This window comes from Martes martes (assembly GCF_963455335.1).
Source record: "Martes martes genome assembly, chromosome: 7".
NCBI lineage: Eukaryota > Metazoa > Chordata > Mammalia > Carnivora > Mustelidae > Martes > Martes martes.
The window spans coordinates 142468818-142483047 of record NC_137894.1 but is presented as its reverse complement, the minus strand read 5'-3'; positions in this window follow the sequence as shown (position 1 = coordinate 142483047).

The window sequence follows — 14230 nt, the reverse complement described above, 5'->3', positions numbered from 1 at the left end:
GTGGTCGCTCCGTGCTTTTCCTTGGACTGCTTGTCTGTGCCATCCGGTGCTGATGAGCTGCCTGGACCTTGTGGTGAGAGCTGGGTCATACACCCTTAGCTCAAGGGGAGCCACCAAGCGGCGCCTCCCCTGGGCACATCCCCCGCTGCCACCACTAGGGGGCAGAACCAGCACGTCGGAAGAGAGGCCCCCGCCAGCCCCGGCTTCCAGATCAGGGTGTCGGGCCAGGGCCTGCGATCCCCAGACAGCTTCCCGGGAAGCCTAGTGGGCAGGTCTTCTCTCGCCCCAGGGGACCCTGCTCTCCGAGACGCCGCTGGGCGGACGGGCTCCTGGAAAGCCCCTCACCGCCCACCCCCCCTCTTTCTGCAGCTGTGGTGTCCTCCGTGTCCAGAGGCACTTGCTCTCTGAAGCTGGGGGTCCCACAGTCCCGGACAGTCCCGGGGGCCACGGCCTGTCTGACCCCTCCTGGTGGCCACACCCTTCCCAGGAGCTGGAATCTGGGCCGCCACTGGCCGCCGGCAGCACCTGGGCCCACAGGTGGGCTGTGTGGGGCCTGTGCCTTGCTCTCCAGGGCCGTGGACAGACGGGACAGGGTGGACGTAGAACCTATGAGCTCGGGACATCCAGAAGGGGAACCTAGAGTACGGCCAGCTCCGGGCAGCAGGGAGGGTGCTGGGCCGTCCCATCCGCCCCAAAGCCTCTCGAGAAGGGGGTGGGACATACTTGCATCTTACCCGTGAGCAAACAACCAGCCCAGCGTCCACTATCCATGGGCACCCCCAGGGGTGACCCAGCCTGTTCCCTGTCCCTGGGCCCAAGGACCCCTCCCCACCAGTGCAAGGGGGGAGGGGCTGGCGCTCGGCTTGGGTCACCTTCTCTCTCTGGGGCTCCTGTGGCCCCAGCCCCCCCGGTTTTGCTCCATCCAGCCATGGTACCCTGTTTCCCGGGTAGTGCCAACACTGCTGCTCCTTTCAGTCGGTCTAGAAGCTCACAAGGCGCTACCCCTTGCTGAAGAGTTCTGGAACAGCCCGTGCATACTTGGGGAAAATGACCCCCCCTTCCGTTCTTCCAGGTCCCACCAGGGTTCTCTGCTCGGGGCACTCGGGCACCTGACAGAGCAGCCCCCTCCTCCGCATGGGTCTGGGGGGCCCGAGGCAGAAGCCCTCCTGGCTAAAAGGGGACTCTTGCACCCCGGGTCACACTGGGGGCGGACCCCAGGGCTCCTGCACACAGTGCGCTGGGTCTCTACTCGGGAACAGGTTGAACAGAAGGGCATGGCCAGGTTGACGGGGCTGGTCCTGGCAGGCGGTTGTGGCCCTACAAGTTCCAGACCTCACCCACCCCTGAGCAAGAGCCGCCCTCCCGGCCCAGGAGCCTGTCTGCTGCCCACACCTGACCCCTTTCACTCTGTGGCCCAGTGGCAAGAACCGCACCCCACCCCCACCCCCACCCCCCAAGCACTTGTTGGCCCCGTGCGGGCCCCACCTTCCTGTGGCTCTGCCCCAAACCCACGCAAGTCGGGGGGGCCCACAGCTGGCCCCTGCCCCGCCCTCCTGGCTGCGCACTGCCAAGCTGCAGGCCCCCAGTCTGTCCCTCCCTCCCGCCTGCCCCCAGCCTGCCTCAGCCTCCAGTCTCCATCCAGACCTGGAGGGGCCCCTCACCAAAGAACTGGCAGAAGGATTGACCCATCAGGCGGGAGAAGTCCCCGCCTGTCCCTGGAGGCAGGTCCGCTCTCCAGGTGACCTGGTCCCCGGTTGATGTAAAATCTTAGGCGTCCTTTCCTCTGTTATACAGACTTTTATTAAAAACATTTTTTATTAAAAACATTTTTTCTGGGGCACCTGGGTGGCTCAGTGGGTTAAGCCTCTGCCTTCGGCTCAGGTCATGATCTCAGGGTCCTGGGATTGAGCCCCACATCGGGCCCTCTGCTCAGCAGGGAGCCTGATTCCCCTCTCTCTCTGTCTCTCTGCCTACTTGTGATCTTTCTCTCTGTTAAATAAATAAAATCTAAAAACAAAACAAAACATTTTTTCTTAAAAAAATTGTTTTTCTAGCTTCAAAAACGCTTCATTGGAGAAAGTATCTGAACTAATAAAATATTGAAATAAAGAATTGTGGGGTGCCTGGGTGGTTCAGTGGGTTAAGCCTCTGCCTTCGGCTCAGGTCATGATCTCAGGGTCCTGGGATTGAGCCCCGCATCGGGCTCTCTGCTCGGCGGGGAGCCTGCTTCCTCCTCTCTCTCTGCCTGCCTCTCTGCTCTGCCTACTTGTGACTTCTCTCTCCCTGTGTCAAAAAAAAAAAAAAAAAAGAAAGAAATAGATAATTGAAAATTACATACAAATCCTATTAGACTCAAGCACTAGACATAGGTCTTTTTTTTTTTTTAAGATCCATTTATTTTGAGGGGCACCTGGGTGGCTCAGCGGGTTAAAGCCTCTGCCTTCGGCTCAGGTCATGATCCCAGGGTCCTGGGATCGAGCCCCGCATCGGGCTCTCTGCTCGGCAGGGAGCCTGCTTCCCCCTCTCTCTCTGCCTGCCTCTCTGCCTACTTGTGATCTCTGTCAAATAAATAAATAAAATCTTTTTTAAAAAATCCATTTATTTTGTGAGAGAGAGAGAGAGAGAAGGGGGGAAGAGCAGAGGGAGGGGAGAATCCGAAGCAGACCCCGCACTGAGTGTGGCGCCCACTGGGGGCTGGACCCCACCCCCCGAGGCTGTGACCTGAGCCAAAATGAAGAGTCTGATGCTTCGCCGTCTGGGCCACCCAGGTGCCCCCAGACGTAGGTCTTGAACGCCCTCCCCCTCCCCCCGCACAAAAGCCCCGTTCTCAAAAACCTGAACAAGGAAGAATCTCATGGGTTGAAAGTCTTGGTTCATCTTGAACAAGACCTTCGAGGTAATAGTTCTGCTCATGGGGAACGCAGGGCTCAGAAAGAAGAGCTTCTAAGGAATTATGTGGAGTAAAGATGGGGCGTCACCCTCCCTCAGCCCAGCGATGCTCTCTCGCGCCCGCCCAGGCATACGCCATGCCAGCGTTCTGGTACAAGCACGTGTATATTTAGGCAGCGACTCTGCTGTAGACGTCGCTCTGCAAATCTGCATGTTCCTTAATGCCGTGCCAAGGACGCTTTCCCCACCCCTGAGGATGGTGTCAGCGAGTCGTCTGAATGGCCACACTGTCCTTGGTAGTGGAACTGTTTCCCTCTTTCCCTCTTGCTGGGTATTTGGGGATTTTCCAGTGTTCCCTACAATGAGAGTCTTGTGCGTGTGTGTGTGTGTGTGTGTGTGTGTGTGTGTCCTATTATTCTGAAACATATATTCCCTGGAAGTAGGAGTCATACCTCAAAGATCTTATTTAAGGCGAGCCAAGACTCAATGTCTTCCTTGCGATAAGAAATCCAGCAGAGATGGTCACTGTCTTGTGTTTGAGGAATCTGCCAGGTTCTCGCTCCGTGCAGGGATCCAGGAACATGACTGCGCACTCTGCCCCCCAGCAACGCTTACCAAGTGCGACAGAGTTCCAGCTTTCTATCTGAAGCGATCTTCTTAGAAATATTGTAAGACCCTTCGCTTTAAATACCAGATTCACTGAAACCGAGAACTGAGCGAGGTGGTAACAGTTATGAATGTGCAGACAAGTCCCAGTTTTGCATAGATTTGCAAAATTTACACACTTGTAAATGATCTGACTCAACAACTTACCAAGTCAAATTCTTTGAGTTTCATAATTCAGAATGATATCTTTCCCTCCATGATTTCAGGGGAAAAGACACATCTTTAACTCTTTCTTAGGTTCCTTTTGTTAATTACGTAGACTTTTATTTTTAAGGATTATTTATTTATTTGTTTATTTGAGGGAGTGAGAGCAGGAGTGGGGAGGAGGGGCAGAAACAGGCTCCCCGCTGAGCAGAGAGCCCCATGCGGGGCTCCATCCCAGGACCCCGGGATGATGATCTGAGCTGAAGGCAGACGCTTCACCGACTGTGCCCCTAGACGCTTCACCGGGTGCCCCTAGACTTTCATTTTGAAAGCCAGGCTGTGGAAATCCATTACTTGGCCACAGAAGCTGAGGAGCTTAATTTTACTGAGACAAAAAAAGAAGTCAATGAAAAGGATCTTAATAACAGCTTATGATATTTTTTCTTGCCCAAAGAACAGAAACGCTTTTCAATGGATGCTGCAAAAATGAATTCCGGAAAGAATTATGTCAATGCATTCTTCCAGGGATAACGTAGCCAGTTTCCTCATAGTTTTGCCAGACCTGGAGGCAATTATCTTGTTTATTTTTTGATCATCTAGTAAGTCCAAAAAATTACCACGTGTCCATGTTTTTTTTAAGAAACAGCTTTACCGAGATATAATGGGTGTACAATAAACTGCACGTATTTAAAGTAAGCTGTAAGCATATACTCATGAGACCATCACAGTGATAAGGAGAATTAACACGTCCATCATCACTGGACGTTTTCCCATCATCACTGGACGTTTTCCCGCGGCCCTTTGTAACCATGCCCCCAGCCCTCCCCAGGCACAGGCAGGGAGCCAGCTACTTGCTTAGCCAGATCACTTAACATCTTCTAACAGCGAGGTGGCCAGCCCCCAGGACGTTCACCCACTGCTCTGGGAGTGTAATTTTGCACGTGCCTGTGGAGGACCCCTTGGTAATATCAGTTCCGCTGACAAAGCCTCCTGTGAAGCAGCCATCCCCCTTCCTCAGATTTATCTTACTGACCCTCTAACATCCATGCAGAGCGATACGGGTGCCAGGCCAGCTCCTTTGACTGCAGTAGCACAGTACTGGAAAATCCCTAAATGCCCATCAGTAAAACCCAGGGAAATAATTGCCGAGCCCGAACAGTGGAGTACTATACAGCTGTAAAAAGGAGGAGGAAGTTCTCTTCGTCCCGACGCAGAAATCCCTCCGAGATAGGAGGTAAAGGGGAAGTGGGTGTGCAGCGTGGGCGGTTTGCGTCCCTCCTTCCTATTTGGGAGGCAACCATGAGCGCCATGACCCTGACCTTGCCTCTTTTATTCTCCACTACCCGTCAGCTCAGGAGAAGGAGGAAGCACTCAATAACCATGACGCGCTCTGTCTTCGGGTTTTGCCTGCTCGAAGTACTTTGTCTAAGTGGAATCACACCGTCTTTCTCTTGCTGTGACTGGCTTATTTCACTCAGCATAATGTCCTCCAGCTTTACTCATGTGGTAGCCCTATTGCAGAATAATTAAGATAGAATGATTAAGTCTGTTTTTAGACTTTTTCACATCTGAATAATTAATTCCACTTTAATCCCGTTGTATGTGCATGCCATGCTTTGCTTATCCGTTCGTCCCACCACGGACACCTTGGCTGCTTGCACGGTTTCGCTATTGCCAGCGGTGCGGCTCTGAACGTGAGTGTGCAGATGTCTCCTTGAGACCTCCCTTTCCCGCCTTTAGGGCACATACCTGGAAGTGGGGCTGCTGGATCGCATGTAGTTCCTCATTTAAGTTTTCACCGTTCTCTTGTCTACGGCGGCTGCATCACTTTCCATTCCCACCAACAGCGCACGAGGGATCCGGTTTCCCCACTTCCCTGCCAACCCTCGTTTTCTGTTTTTTCTTTCCTTTGATGGCGGCCATCCCACTGGATATGAGTTGGTATCTCCTTGTAGTTGTGGCTTGCGTTTCCTTGAACATCTTTTCATGTTCTTATTGGCCGTTCATACATCTTCTCTGGAGAAATGTCTAGTTGAGTCTTTTGCCCATTTTTGAACCAGGAGGTTATGTTTTGTTATTATTATTATTTTTGAGTTTTAGGAATTCCCCACATAGTCTGGATATTAATCCCTTATCAGATCTATGGTCTGCAAATATTTTTTTCATTTTCTCCCCTTCTGTGGGTTGCATTTTTACTCTGTGGTTCGTGTCTTTTGATGGACACATTTTTTAAGTTTTCATGAAGTTTAATTTGTCAATTTTTTATTTTGTTACCCATGCCTTCAGTGTCACATCCAAGAACTCACTGCCATTTCCAATGTTGTATAGCTTTTGACCTATGTTTTCTTCAAAGAGTCTGATAGTTACAGGTCTATCATTTAGGTCTTTGATCCATGTCAAGTTAATTTTCGTATATGGTGTGAGGTAAGGGTACAAATGCTGTCTCTTCCATGTAGATAGCCAGTTTCCCCATCAAATTCAAAAATTTCAATTTTCTATTTCTGAAAATGATGCCATTAGTGTTTTGATAGGAATTGCATCAAGTCTGAAGATTACTTTGGGTGGTATTGACATTTTGATAATATTAAGTCTTCCGGGGCGCCTGGGTGGCTCAGTGGGTTAAAGCCTCTGCCTTTGGCTCAGGTCATGATCCCAGGGTCCTGGGCTCTCTGCTCAGCATGGAGCCTTCTTCCTCCTCTCTCTGCCTGCCTCTCTGCCTACGTGTGATCTCTGTCTGTCAAATAAATAAATAAAATCTTTTAAAAAAATACTAAGTCTTCCAATCCATGAACTTCAATGTGTTTCCATTTATTTATATCTTTATTTTATTTTAGCACTGTCTTGTAGTCTGCATTGTGCAAGTCTTTCACCACCCTCACACCCAGTTAATTCTTAAGTATTTCATTCTTTTTGATGCTATTGTAAATTGTTTTGGTTTTGTATTTTCCTTTTCAGATTGTTCACTGTAAATAGAAATGCAACCAATTTTTTGTGTTTTGCCTTTGTGTCCTACTTGCTGAATTTATTTATTAGTTCTGATGGCTTTTTATGGAGTCTTTAGGGTTTTATACATATAAGATCATGTCATCTGCAAACAGATAATTTACTTCTTTTCCAAAGAGGATGCCTTTTATTTCTTTTTCTGCCTAATTGCTCTGGCAAGAACTTCCAGTACTATGTTGAAGGAAGGTAGTGAACATGGTCATCTTTACCTTGTTCCTGATCTTGAAGGAAAAGCTTTCAATCTTTCAGCAGTGAGAATGATGTTTGCTGTGGGTTTTCTTTTTTTATGTGTGACTTTTATTATGTTGAGGTATTTTCATTCTATTCCAGTTTTGTTGAGTGTTTGATTATGAAAGGGTGATGAATTTTGCCCAGTGCTTTCTCTGCATCAGTTGAGATGATCAGGTGGTTTCTTACCTCTGTTCTGTTGCTGTGGTGTACTCCACTGATTGAGTCTCATATGTCAAACCATCTTTGCATTCCAGGAATATATCCTATTTGGTCATGGTGCATGATCCTTCTAATGTGCCACTGAATTTGGTTTGGAATATTTTGTTGAGGATTTTTACATCCATGCTCATAAGGAATACTGGTCTATACTTTCTTTTCTTATGGTGTCTGGTTTTGGCATCAGAGTTATGCTAGCCTCACTGAATGAGTTAGAAAGTGTTCCCTCTTCAATTTGTTGGAAAAGTTTGAGAAGAATAGTATTAGTTCCTCTTTAAGTGTTTGGAAGAATTTGCCAGTGAAGTTATCAGACCCAAGACTTCTCTATGTTGGGAGGTTTTTTGTTTTGTTTTGTTTTGCTTTGTTTTAACTTAAGCAGTCTCCACACCACTGCGGAGCCCAATGGGGGTTTGAACTCACTACCCTGAGATCAAGATCTGAACTAAAATCAAGAGTCAGACGCTTAACTGACTGAGCCACCCAGGCACCCCTATGTTGGGAGATTTTTGATGACTGATACAATCTCCTTACTAGTTATAGGTCTATTCAGATCTTCTATTTCTTCATGACTTGGTCTTGGTAGGTTTCCTTTTTCTTGAAATTTGTCCATTTCATCTAGGCTATCCAATTTTTTCCTGTACAATTGTTATACTACTCTTTTTTTTTTTTTAAGATTTTATTTATTTGCCAGAGAGAGAGAGAGAGAACACACAAGCAGGCCGAAAGGCAGGCAGAGGCAGCGAGAGAAGCAGGTTCCCTGACGAGCAAGGAGCCCGATGCGGGACTCGATCCCAGGACCCTGGGATCATGACCTGAGCCGAAGGCAGCGGCCCAACCAACTGAGCCACCCAGGCGTCCCCATACTACTCTTTTATAATCCTTTTTATTTCTGTAGGAATTAGTGGTAATGTCCTCACTTTCATTTCTGATTTTAATAGTTTGAGTCTTCTCTTTTTCTTACTCCATCCAGCTAACGGTTTGTCAATTTTGTGATTTTTTTAAAAAAAGAATCAACTTTTAGTTTCATTGACTTTTTTTCTGTTGACTTCCTGTTTCCTCTCTCATTTATCTCTGCTCCAGTCTCTATTGTTTCCTTCCTTCTGGCAGCTGTGGTCTCAGTTTGTTGTTCTTTTTCTATTTCCTTTAGTTGTAAAGTTAGCTTATTGATTTGAGACCTTTCTTTTTTTTTTTTTTTTTTTGATTTGAGACCTTTCTTATTTTTTAATGGAAGCATGTATAGTTGTACAATTTCCACTCTGCACAACTTTCACTGTGTCTCGTAAATTTTGGTATGTTGTGCTTTCAATTTCATTAATCTCTAAGTGTTTTCTAATTTCCCTTATGATTTCTTCTTTGATCTCTTGGTTGTTTAAAAGTATGTTTTTTAATTTCCACAATTTTGTGGATTTTCTAGTTTTCCTCTTGCCATTGATTTCTAACTTCATCCCACTGTGGTTAGAGAAGATACTTTGTGTGATATTTGTCTTCTTAAATCTATTGGGACTTAATTTGTGGCCTAACTTATTTCCATTCTAAATAATTCCCCTTGTGCACTTGAGAAGAAGATGTGTGTTGTTGGGTGGGATGATCTGTGCATGTGTGTGTTTGGGTGTGTGTATGCATGTGCATGTGTGTGATCTGGTCAGTTTATTGTGTGTTCAAGTCCTGTTTCCTGCCTTATCTTCTGTCTGGTTGTTCTGTCCATTGGGAGTGGGAGATTGAAGCATCTGACTATTATTGTAGAACTGTCTGTTCTTCAGTTCTGGCAATTTTTCCTTCATATATTTTGATGGTCTGTCTTTAAGTGTGTAGATATTGTAATTGTTATATCTTCCATTTGCTTTGAATCTTTTATTTATTACTTGCGATTTTATTTTTATCCCATTTTTTAAATTTGAGTATAATTGACATGCAATGTTACGTTATTTTCAGATGTGCAACTTGGTGATTTGACAATTTTATACATGAACCTCATATTAACAGATAAATTAGTCTTCTTCTCTTGTAAACCTTATTGATATGTAGTCTATTTTGTCTATTGTTGATATAGTCAGCTATTCTATTTGGGGGGGCTATTTGCATGACCTATCTTTTTTTATCCTTTCACTTTCAACCTGTCTGTGTCTTTGGATCTTAGCAGAGCCTCTTTCTTGTAGGAAGTATGTTATTGGGTCATATGTTTTTATTCATTCTGCCAGCCTCTGTGTGTTGATTGGACAGCTTAACCATTTACATTTAAGGTAATTACTGATAATGTGCTGTTTGTTTTCTCTTTGCCATGTAGCTTTCTTGTCCTTCATTTTTGGCATTACTATCTTCTTTTTTCAGTCAATTTTTTTTGTAGTGAAAATGTTTAAGTTTCTTCTGTGCATATTGTATAACTATTTTCCTTGTACAGATAACATTTAACATCCTAAGGTTATAACAGCCTTATTTGAATTTATACCAGCTTAACCTCAATAACATACAAAAACTCTGCTCCTTTACAGCTTTTTGGTTACTGATAGCACAAAATTACATCCTTACACAGTGTTGTGGTGTCAGTCCCAGTCTGTTGGTGGTAATGCCCTCAGCTAGGAATGTCTGAGGCACTGGCCCAGACCAGCATTGCTCACAGAGAGCTCCATAGCCGTCTCCCTCAATGGGGCCAATTATAACTGGGCCAGCCCTTGATTTCTTATTGTGATGAGAGGATGTACTCCAGAAAAAAAATCAAGGAACTTTGAGGAAAAAGCTTTATTTCTCACAGGTTTTAGAGGGTACACGGCATACCTGAGGCCACAAAGTGAGGTCAGGGCGGGGAGAGTAAGACAGGGAGAGGGACGAGGAATGTGGATCTGGGGCTCTCCTTCTGTTAGGGTCCAAGGGTGGGGTTTCTGGGGTTTTATGGTGTCTCTCATTATTGCTTAATTTGAAGCATTTACCAATGGGAATCAGGGTGTGGGAGGGTGGAGGTCAGTCAAATGGTCAGTTATCTAGGTTGCCCCCAGTTGTCTGCAAGGGGAGTTTCCTGGGTGTGGTTGGCCTCATTCCTCATCTGGCGGTTTTGCTGTGCCTTGCAGCTGGCAATCTGGTTATTCAAAATGGGTGTCTTTTGAAATGAATCCTTCAGTGACCAGAAGCTTAATGTTAGGCACTCCCACCTGTGTTCTTGAAAACATAAACCAATTATTCTTTGAAAGGTATTAGTCTTCTAGATTATGTAGAAAACAAGATTTGGAGTTGCAAACCAAGTTACAGTAATACTAGCTTTTACACTAGTAATTTTTTTTAAGTTATTAGACTCCTAATCATGTAGAAAATCGACAAATGTACAGTTCTAAACCATTGTTGCAATACTAGCTTTTCTAATTGCCTATGTATGTATTTGTCTTTATGGAGATCTTTACTTCCCCGTACATCTTCAAGTTGCTGTCTGAGGTCTTTTCATTTCATCTCGTAGGACCCCCTGAGCATTTATTGCACAGTAGCACTAGTGGTTGCAAAGTCCCTCAATTTTTGTTGATCTGGGAATATGTTCTCTCTCACTTTTGTCAGATACGGGATTCTTGATTGATGTTTTCTTCTTTTAGCCCTTTGCCCATATCAACCCACTGCCTTCTGTCTGCCAGTTTCTTTAAAAAGTTATTTATTTATTTATTTATTTTGAGAGAGAGTACATGCGTAAGCAGCGGGGAGGGGCAGGAGAGAGAGAATATCAAGCAGGCTCCCCACTGAGCACAGATCCCAATATGGGCCTCGATCTCATGACCCCGAGATCAAGGCCTGAGCTGAAATCAAGAGTCAGACATATAACCAACTGAGCCACCCATCGCCCCTGGCTCCCAAAGTTTCCGATGTGAAATCTGCTCAGTATCTCACTGGGGCTAACTCCGATGTGATGATTTGCTTCTCTTGCTGCCTTCACAATTCTCTTTTTCCTTTGGAAGTTTAATGATAATGTTGTCAAAGTGTTGATCTCTCTGAGTTCATCTTACTTAAAGTGTGTTGGACATCTTTAAGATGGTTGTTTTAAAGTCTTTTTCTAGTAGATCTGTCATCTGGTCTTTTTCCAGGACAGTTTCTTTTTCTTTATGCCCTACTCTCTACTGTCTGGTTTCCAGAGGGAGAGAAAGTAAAAAATGAAGGGGGCAAAAGGGCACTAGTCCCTTAAATTTCCTGGAAGTCTCTTCAGCCCAAGGGGAAGGGTCTTGCTACAATTCGGAGGAAGTGAGACAACAGAGGCCCCTCACTTCTTGTCTGCACTCTGTGACCAGATGCAGCCATCAGTGACCAGAGCACAGGTCCCAGTATTTGGAGGACGTGGTCTTTCTGCCCACCCTGACTCCCACAGCTGTGTGGAGGCTGCTCCAGGAACAGGTGCGCAGCTGCCTGCCTCGTGGCAGGTATGGGGGTTGGGTATGGGGGTTTGCTATTGTGCTAAGAGCTGAGATTGACCAAAACTAACTTCGCTTTATTGTCCAGGTCTTGCCCTAGACGTTGCCAGCCTCCAACAAACTCCAGAGCTCCAGAATCGTCATATCAGACAGATTTTGCTGGCCCATTTGTTGTCTAAGTTGGGGAGGCAGATTCCCACTGCTTCCAACTCAGCTCTCTTCCCAGGATCTTCTCTAGGATATGTATATTTTATAGAGACATTACACAATGCATATATGGATGCATAATCTCCCCAAATGATAGGATTGTTCATCCAGAAAATAGAAGAGACTAAACTAAAAGCCTCTTAGAACAAATAATACAATCTGATTAGGTCACAGATTACAAGATGAAGGTGCAAAACTCACTGGACTAACATTTTATGCCCAGGACCTGGTAAGATAAGTTTTATGGGAAATGGTCTGCTTCACAGTATCGGCTAACACTATGAAAAGCACTGTTAAACACCTATATGATAACAGCTTCTTGGAGAACAGCCAAAACCAAAAAATCAGGAGGGAGGACCAGAAGTCACAGGTTGAGGTGAAAGGGGCTGCCTAGTGTGTTGGGGGTGGGCATGCTGGGGGTGCAGAGCACTGACTTCTTCATGATAAACCTAAAACTGTTATTTGACTTTTTAAACTATGTTTACAGGGTAGTCTGGTAAAAATTTAAATTGAAAATGTAAAAATTCACAAGACAGAACGCATTTGTGAGAAGTTACGAGGCAAGTTTGGAATCTTGAAATCACATTTCGTTAAATAAATATTCAAATGCCCTCCAGGAGTTTTGTGCCAAGTTACAGGCTCCCCAGTAGCAGGTGCCTGTATTAACTTTTCACACTCCACTCACACAGCCCTGGGCATGAGTGTTTCCTCCAGAGCAGGGCACCTAGAGAATGACATTTGAGTTCAGGCTCGGAATCTGCACAATCCTGGGAGTGAGAACCTCCTTAAATTTTGTGTCCTCATGCCTCACTTCATCCAAGGCCTGGCCCTGAGTGTGTCCCTGGGTCATTACAGGGATTAATGGCACCACTGAAGACTTGAAAGAAGTGGAACTGGGAACACCTGTCACATTCCCACAGGTCTACCTCGCCCGGACGTTGGTTGGATCCTGGATTAGGAATGTGATGCAACCATCATTCTACTTTCCATCTCTGTGAATTGATCTTTTTTTTTTTGATCCTGACATTCCACATTATATCACATTGGCCACCACGTTGATGACATTGTACTGATTGGATCTGATAAGAAATAGCAAGAAGTACGGGAGGCGCCTTGAGAAGATGCGCGTGAACCTGAGAGTGGGAGACGCCCCTCCCCTCCGAACACCCAGGAGCCTGTGATTTCTAAGTTTCTGGGAGTTATTTGGTCTGGTGGATTTTTTAATATCCTCTCTGAGGTCAAAGACAATGTGTTGGGCCTGTTGACATGTACCATGAAAAAAAAAAGAGGCAAATACTTGGTAGGTTTTTTTAGATTTTGGAAGCAACGCATTTCAGCGCACTGTGCTGTTGTCCATCTAGCCAGTTTCAAGAGGCGACCAGGAGGGAAGGCTCTGCAGATCCAGGCTGCTCTACACACACCAGCCAATCTACCCGCCCCCACCGGGTTCTGGGATCCGGCAGGTCCACCAGGACTCAAGATATCCCTGACGGGCGTCAATGGGAGAATCAGAGCCAGATCTCTAGAACTGGGGACCAAGTCTATGTTCTCTTCTGGAGATGACTGTTTTCCTTCTGAGAAACTGCTTCTGACCTTATCTGCGATCCGATGGAGACTGAATGCCCCAACCATGGGACCCTGGCGACCATTTTGCCTGAGTTTCCCATCATGAGCTAAAAATTGTTAGACCCACCTCGCCATAAGGTTTGGTGGGAGTGACCACGTTTCATCATCGTATGGAAGTAGCACGTGAGAGTCTGAGCTCAGGCACGTCCACGAGGCACAAGTCATGCGCACGGAAGGTGGCTAAGATGTCTTCAACTCCTGCTGCATGGCTTCCCCTCCCCCCGTCTGTGCCCGTGGCCTCCTGGGATGGTGAACAACATCCTGGGATGCCTAGTTGAAAACTCAAGCCTACTTGACCCATGGGTCTGCGCGATGTGCTAGTTCCATGAGAACGGGGACAGCTGTAGCCGCAGCCGCAATCCGTGAGCGGCCTGAAGGACGTGCGGAAGGAATGTCCCCCTAGGGTGCGGGACTTAGAGCAATACGTTCGCGTGTCCGCTAGATCTCGACCGAGAGACGGCCGGAGGTGCAGATCCACGCTAACCTGGACAGGTGCTCACAGTTTGGCTGGACGGTGAAGGACTCAGGGAAAAACAAACAAACAAACAAACAAAACAGAACTGGAAGTTTGGTGACAAGAGAAACCGGGGAAGAGGTGTGCAGACGGACATCTCCAAGTGGGCCGAGATTATGAAGACATTTGCGCACTGTATGAGCGCCCCCAAGGGCGCCCTCCCCAGAAGAGACCCTTCCTCATCAGGTGGGAGGATGGAGCCCTGCCGAGATGCCGGTCCGCCTCCGTCTTTGCTTGCTCGGGCGCCACGAACGAGCACCACAGCCCGGGGCATTCAAACAGCAGAGACGGATGTCGCGCAGCTCTAGAAGCTGAAGAACAAGCTGGTGGCAGGCGGCTTCCTTCCGAGGCTGGGAGA